The sequence below is a fragment of the Aedes albopictus genome, chromosome 1 (assembly GCF_035046485.1).
Source record: "Aedes albopictus strain Foshan chromosome 1, AalbF5, whole genome shotgun sequence".
Taxonomy (NCBI): Eukaryota; Metazoa; Arthropoda; class Insecta; order Diptera; family Culicidae; genus Aedes; species Aedes albopictus.
In genome coordinates this window covers 89,689,400-89,697,095 of record NC_085136.1, presented here as the reverse complement: position 1 = coordinate 89,697,095, position 7,696 = coordinate 89,689,400, and positions in this window count along the sequence as shown.

Genomic DNA, 7,696 nt, shown 5'->3' with positions numbered 1-7,696 from the left:
TTTCTTGCCTTTTTAAGTCGATATAGAGTAAATACAGATAGCTGGAAGTACGAAACTGAGGGATTAAACGCCAAATGAATGAATTTCTATCATAAACTAGCTGTCCCGGCAGACTTTGTACTGCCATTTTGATTGTGATTGTTTGACAACTGCTGGGGAGTCATTTTGGCACCGCAGTCTAGATTGGTTTTATTGTGATCGCTTTGAATTTCTTCCCCGCTCGTAACAATTTCAGTAATTTTACAATTGTTCTTCTTTTTAGTTGATTTTCGTAACTTTCTTTTACATATAAACACAGCCACCATGAATACGAATCAAACCCTGCAAGAGTCATCCCGATCGATTTAGCCGTTCGTGAGTTTTGTTGCCTCAAAGGGACTTGAAACTCATTTTTATATATATAGATTGCACCGTCTCAAAACATTACAGTGCGAACCTGAATCACGGTTTCGACGGGTTCTATTCACCTTTTTAAGCTTATGGTGCTCTTCCATATGACCAGATGTGAGAGAGATTTATACTAACTTAACACCCAAAAGGCCAACGTCATTTTTGGCATCAAATTTTTACATTGAAAAATTCATAACTCTGTTGAATTTCAACCAATCGTAATGAAATTTTGTGACAAGATCCAGTTTTTATTCTAGTTTTGATAAAATGGGACAAACAATTCAAAATCCGGATTGTTCCGGAATTATTCCGGATTCCCTTGGGGTACCAACGTTATGCCATTTGGGGTATTTGTATCAAAACTATTTTTTTCTCTATGAAACTACTTAGAAACATTGAGAAAAATTAAAACCTTATCAAAGCTGATTCGATCAGTAATTTTTTTGAATATTTGGAGTTCCTCTGGATGTTCCTAGACTCTCTGGAAGGTCCCCGAGGGAACCTGTAGTAGAGGCCTCTTGCAATTTCACTCCACACCATATCATGCGACAGCTCTTTCTTCATGATTTTACATGAATAGACTACTCACGGCTATAAAAAGGGTCATCGACCACTTTGGCCACTTCCGGAACCTCCGGGATGCCCTGGCGGAACCTGTAGTAGAGGACACATACATTTTTACTCCGAAATATACCGTGCGACAGCTCTTTCTTCATGATTTTCCGTGAACAGGACATCCATGGCTATAAAAAGGGTCATCGATCACTTTGGCCACTTCCGGAACCTCCGCGGTGCCCTGGCGGAACCTGTAGTGGAGGGCACATGCATTTTTACTCAGAAATATACCGTGCGACAGCTCTTTCTTCATGATTTTTTTGTGAATAGAATACCCATGGCTATAGAAAGGGTCATCGACCACTTTGGCCACTTCCGTAACCTCCAGAGTGCCCTGGCGGAACCTGTAGTAGAAGACACATACATTTTTACTCCGAAATATACCATGCGACAGCTCTTTCTTCATGATTTTCCGTGAACAGGACATCCATGGCTATAAAAAGGGTCATCGACCACTTTTGCCACTTCCGGAACCTCCGCGGTGCCCTGGCGGAACCTGTAGTGGAGGGCACATGCATTTTTACTCCGAAATATACCATGCAACAGCTTTTCTTCATGATTTTCCGTGAATAGAATACCCATGGCTATAGAAAGTGTCTTCGACCACTTTGGCCACTTCCATAACCTCCGGGGTGCCCTGGCAGAACCTGTAGTAGAAGACACATACATTTTTACTCCGAAATATACCGTGCGACAGCTCTTTCTTCATGATTTTCCGTGAACAGGACATCCATGGCTATAAAAAGGGTCATCGACCACTTTGGCCACTTCCGGAACCTCCGGGGCGTCCTGGCGGAACCTGCAGTAGAGGACACATGCATTTTTTTTCTGCAAAGTATACCGTGCGACAGCTCTTTCTTCATGATTTTCGGTGATTGAGATTCTCATATCTATGAAAAGGGTCATCGACCACGTTGGCCACTTCCGGAACCTTCAGAGTGCCCTGGCGGAACCTGAAGTAGAGGACACATGCGTTTATACACCTAAACATAGCATGTGGCAGCTCTTGTTTCATTATTTTCGGCCTGTGGAATTCTTATATCTACAGCTCTTTCTCTAAAATTTTCCTGAATAGCAACAGTTTGGTTCCATCGGATGATTCGCATGCGGTGACTATGGCTGAAACCGAATTCAATTGAGAACTAAGGAATTTTCGTTGTATTTATGCAGGACAAGTTTTACGTTTTAGTTTCCTCCTTACAAGTACAACGTATGAAGATGTTTGCAGGGTCTTTGTTTTTACTTTGGTAACGAAAGCTGATTCCGCAAGTTTTTAAGAATATCCGGAATGAATAAAATGGTATCCCTACCATACGATTTGAACTGATTTAGATGATTAAATTAAATTGTACATAAATAGTGAAATATAAACTGGATAAAATGATTTTGGGAGCAATTCTGCTGTTTGTTTTGATAACTTTGGAATCTTGAATTCAAAAGATGTAACCAAATGTTATCCGATCATCTATTCATACAATTTGAGCAAAATTCGACATTTTCTTCACAACGCACATGGTTTGAACAGATGAATCGGTTAAACTGATAACAATGAACCGTTGTTTTACGGTCTTTGCTTCGAACACACAAACTGCATCGCTGTTTTTTTTTAAAGTGAGACTGACAGAGATGCACTAGACTGATACACGTGACACTTACCATAAAGTTGATCATAATTGAACAAGAAGGTGACCGTTGCTTTTTGTAGATCTGCATGATGCCCCTTACACTCCTATTATAGGAATCTCACGCTTATAAGCCCTCAGTGTGCCAACACTTGTGAAGCCTTGTGCTAATAAATCTTCACAAAGCTCAACAGACGTAAAAAGTTATCGAAGAACACTCGATATCCTTTATTTGAGTACTTTTCCACCATTTGTAGTACTACTCTTCTTCCTTGTTTCTTCTCACAAGTACTTTCGACTTTTCCTATAAATAATTATGATAACATGTACATATAATACATACAGTACATACAACGTTGATCATAAAAATAGTAGTGATCGTTCTCCATACAACATAGCCATCTTTGACATGCTGAAAATTTTCGAAGGTCGTGGTAAAAAGTTAAACACTATGTTATTATTATTACTATTATTACTATATATTTAAGACACTTTACCACTTAAGTGGCATTCGTGTCTGATTAAACACTATGTGAAATCGTTTAAAATAATAACAGTATATATAAATTGAAATGTAGCTTTGTCGTGAAGAGGCAAGAAATATTTTCACATGCTATTCGAACAGTTTCCGCCTTGGTTACATGTTAAGTTTTTTCTCTATCGATATGTGGAATGTATTTACATATATTTGCTAACGGATTTTCCTGGTGTTGGAGGCGTTTCCATTCTAGTGTACATAACGAAGTCGTTCTCCATTTCAATATCTCCCTATCTCGTAGGTTTATTCACAATAAAGATGTGGAGAGTCAGACTCTCCATGTTCTTTGGTTGACATGTGATCACTAAATATTTACGGTATCATCATCAGTGGAAGTCGTGCCTATTATAGACTTCAGAAGACACTATAGTGTTCTCTACTACAGGTTCCGCCAGAGCACCCTGGAGGTTCTGAATGTGGTCTATGTGATCAATGATGATTTTTATAGTCATGTGAATCCTATGCACAAAAAAACCTGGAAGAGTTGTTGCACGGTATATATTGAAGCAAAAACAAAAACAAATGTCCTCTACAATATGTTCCACCAGAACATCTAGGAAATGACGGAAGTGGTACCATTTGACTTTTCCCATAGCTATGGAAATCATATTCACAGAGAACCAAGATGAAAGAGCTGTTGTACGGTATATCTTGAAGATAACATACATGTGTCCTCTACTACAGATTTCGCCAGAGCAGTAGACTACTCTATAGCTATGAGAATCCCAATCACCGAAAATGAGGATGAAAGAGCTGTCGAACGGTATATTTTGAAGTAAAAATGCAAGTGTCCTCTACCGCAGCCTACGCCTGGACACCTCAGACGTTCCGAAAGTGGCCAATGTGACAAATGGTCCTTGTTATAGTCATGAGAATCCTATTCATGGAAATTCATGAAGAAAGAGCTGCCGCACGGTATGTTTAGGTGTATAAACGCATGGGTCCTCTACTACAGGTTCCGCCAGGGCACTCTGGAGGTTCCGGAAGTGGCCAACGTGGTCGATGACCCTTTTCATAGATATGAGAATCTCAATCACCGAAAATCATGAAGAAAGAGCTGTCACACGGTATACTTTGCAGAAAAATGCATGTGTTCTCTACTGCAGGTTCCGCCAGGGCGCCCCGGAGGTTCCGGAAGTGTCCAAAGTGGCCAATGACCCTTTTTACAGCCATGGATGTCCTATTCACGGAAAATCATGAAGAAAGAGCTGTCGCGCGGTATATTTCTGAGTAAAAATGCATGTGTCCTCTACTACAGGTTCCGCCAGGGCACCTCCGAGGTTCCGGAAGTTGGCAAAGTGGTCGAAGACCCTTTTTATAGCCATGGATGTCCTACTCACGGAAAATCATGAAGAAAGAGCTGTCACACGGTATATTTTGGAGTAAAAATGTATGAGCCCTCTACTACAGGTTCCGCCAGGGCATCCCGGAGGTTCCGGAAGTGGCCTAAGTGGTCGATGACCCTTTTTATAGCCATGGGTATTCTATTCACGGAAAATCATGAAGAAAGAGCTGTCGCACGGTATATTTCGGAGTAAAAATGCATGTGTCCTCTACTACAGGTTCCGCCAGGGCACCTCGGAGGTTCCGGAAGTCGCCAAAGTGGTCGATGACCCTTTTTATAGCCATGAGTAGCCTATTCACGGAAAATCATGAAGAAAGAGCTGTCGCACGGTATATTTCTGAGTAAAAATGCATGTGCCCTCCACTACAGGTTCCGCCAGGGCACCTCGGAGGTTCCGGAAGTGGCCAAAGTGGTCGATGACCCTTTTTATAGCCATGGATGTCCTATTCACGGAAAATCATGAAGAAAGAGCTGTCGCACGGTATATTTCGGAGTAAAAATGTATGTGTCCTCTACTACAGGTTCCGCCAGGGCATCCCGGAGGTTCCGGAAGTGGCCAAAGTGGTCGATGACCCTTTTTATAGCCGTGAGTAGTCTATTCATGTAAAATCATGAAGAAAGAGCTGTCGCATGATATGGTGTGGAGTGAAATTGCAAGAGGCCTCTACTACAGGTTCCCCCGGGGACCTTCCAGAGAGTCTAGGAACATCCAGAGGAACTCCAAATATTCAAAAAAATTACTGATCGAATCAACTTTGATAAGGTTTTAATTTTTCTCAATGTTTCTAAGTAGTTTCATAGAGAAAAAAATAGTTTTGATACAAATACCCCAAATGGCATAACGTTGGTACCCCAAGAGAATCCGAAATAATTCCGGAACAATCCGGATTTTGAATTGTTTGTCCCATTTTATCAAAACTAGAATAAAAACTGGATCTTGTCACAAAATTTCATTACGATTGGTTGAAATTCAACAGAGTTATGAATTTTTCAATGTAAAAATTTGATGCCAAAAATGACGTTGGCCTTTTGGGTGTTTTACACTGCAATATGAATTTGAATATGAACTAGGTGAAGTCAGTCCGGGTGCCAGCTATCGATACCTTACTGAGCATTCTCTGACAAATTAGAGCATGGAGTTTGCTATGTCCGGTCGGAATCCGTCTCAGCGCCGGTATACATAGTCGGAATTGCATGCAATTAAATATTGTAAAACATCATGTGATCAGAATCCGCCCAGTTCTTGCATAATGCATTGCCCAGCGTGTTGAAAATATAGGCATTATACCTATGAGAATTACCTCTCATTACTCAATCTTCCCGCCTCCAAAAAAGAAAGTCTTTTAGAACAAATATGTGCTTTTGTGAAGGACTATGGTGTAAATGACTTGCGGCACATTCTTTCTTGTAGCTTTTTGCATATAGATCATATAGATTTTTTCACGTAAAGGCTATGCGTGTATGAAGTACATCCCATTCACTCGGAGTATGTATGGACCGTATGGGCTGTTGTAATGTTGTTATTCAAGGCAAAAACAATTTGTGCTGTGATGCAGTTGCACTCCTCGAACATCCTTAAACAATAAAAAGGAGAATTTAATGTTGTTCAAATGCCTAAATGAATAAAACTTCAGCTGCGAAAAAATCGTAACTTCCAAACAAACGTTGTGAAAATTTTTGACATTACAATAAAACAAATTTTATTCCTCGCCTACTGAGTTCAACCTATAAAATCGGTCGGCAAGAATTGTCAAAATCGAAACACCCCTCACAGTTTTATAGCCAGCGTAAAAAGCTGGATACCACTTATATTCGGAAGATCTCTCGGTGCGTTTCGGTGAAGGACGACTAGAATTGGCATCTGAAATAACAAAAACAGCCGAAATTATTTGCCGGCCACGTTATTGACCAAATAGAAACCGATCATTGTAGATACTCCCGTACGATACTAAGCGCGAGATATGTTCAGCACGTGACATTTGAGGGTTTTACAATTTGCGCAAATCCATGCAAAACATCAATATCCCAATATCAAGCAATCCTAGACGTAAAATTTGTGTAAAAATGTGTAAATTTGTTTGAGTGTATGAACTATTAGACGAGAATAGCCGTCGAATTGCCTGCTGGGTGGAGAAATTCACAGTGTAAAAAGCTTGCCCGCCACCGCTAGGTTCGCTGCTGTCGATTTTTAATGACCAGCGCCTATTTTTCTAATGATGATGTCTATCTGTTCTGTGATAACCTGCTATGATCACCCAAGTAACCATGGCGCTGTATATGGTCCACTGCACGTACCTGCTTACTCTCACAGATAATTTGACGTTTGAGAGGTGCCGACACCGCTCAAACGTCAAATTTCGTGTGAGAGTAAGCAGGCCAGAATAAATTCGTGCAGTAATCCATAGAGCAATAATTTCACTTTATAGTGTATTATATAACATGCGATCGGTCATGGGTTTAATCCCTGGCCCGTCCTTTTCATCCTACTTTGTATCTTTCTATCCACTTTCTCTCGCTCTCTCTTCTCTACATATACAACTCATGTATATTCATATGTTCATAGCCATCGCTAGAACCAGAAACGAATTAAAAAAGTCGTTTCCCTCCCTTCCAACTTCCACTCACAGCACAGTGTATATATAACGCCTATAAGTTATGCAACCAAAGCGTGCTGTGCCGCTTGACCTTATTCACCTTATTCGCCACACAATCTATCACGAACACTATAAATAACGCTATCCATGGATCGCATCACCGACCCAACGGTGACTCCCAGATCTCCCATCCTTTCCGTCTAACAAATACCCCAGTCCGTGCTGGTTGTGGGGACGCAGAGTGCTCTCGGTCTCTAGTAGCCACAACCAGTACACTCTAACAATCCTTTCCCTTCCCAGCTGACTATAAGGACTTGGCCGGCGCCGTTATTGATCAAATATGCGTGAGCTGCTAAAATTGCACTTTGAGAATAAGTGGAATTTCCCAGCCCCTTATTCAGTTGGATCTCAGTGCAACTGGTACCCCCGCATAGATAATTATGGTTTATGGTATCGTTCATATCATACGTTAGTTATTCGTAGAATAATAACGATAGATACAATAATAATTTAATGCTTGAATGATGGAAGTTATTAAAATTAGATCATACAACACTTTTCAGAAACCATAGTATCAATGATAACGATTCAC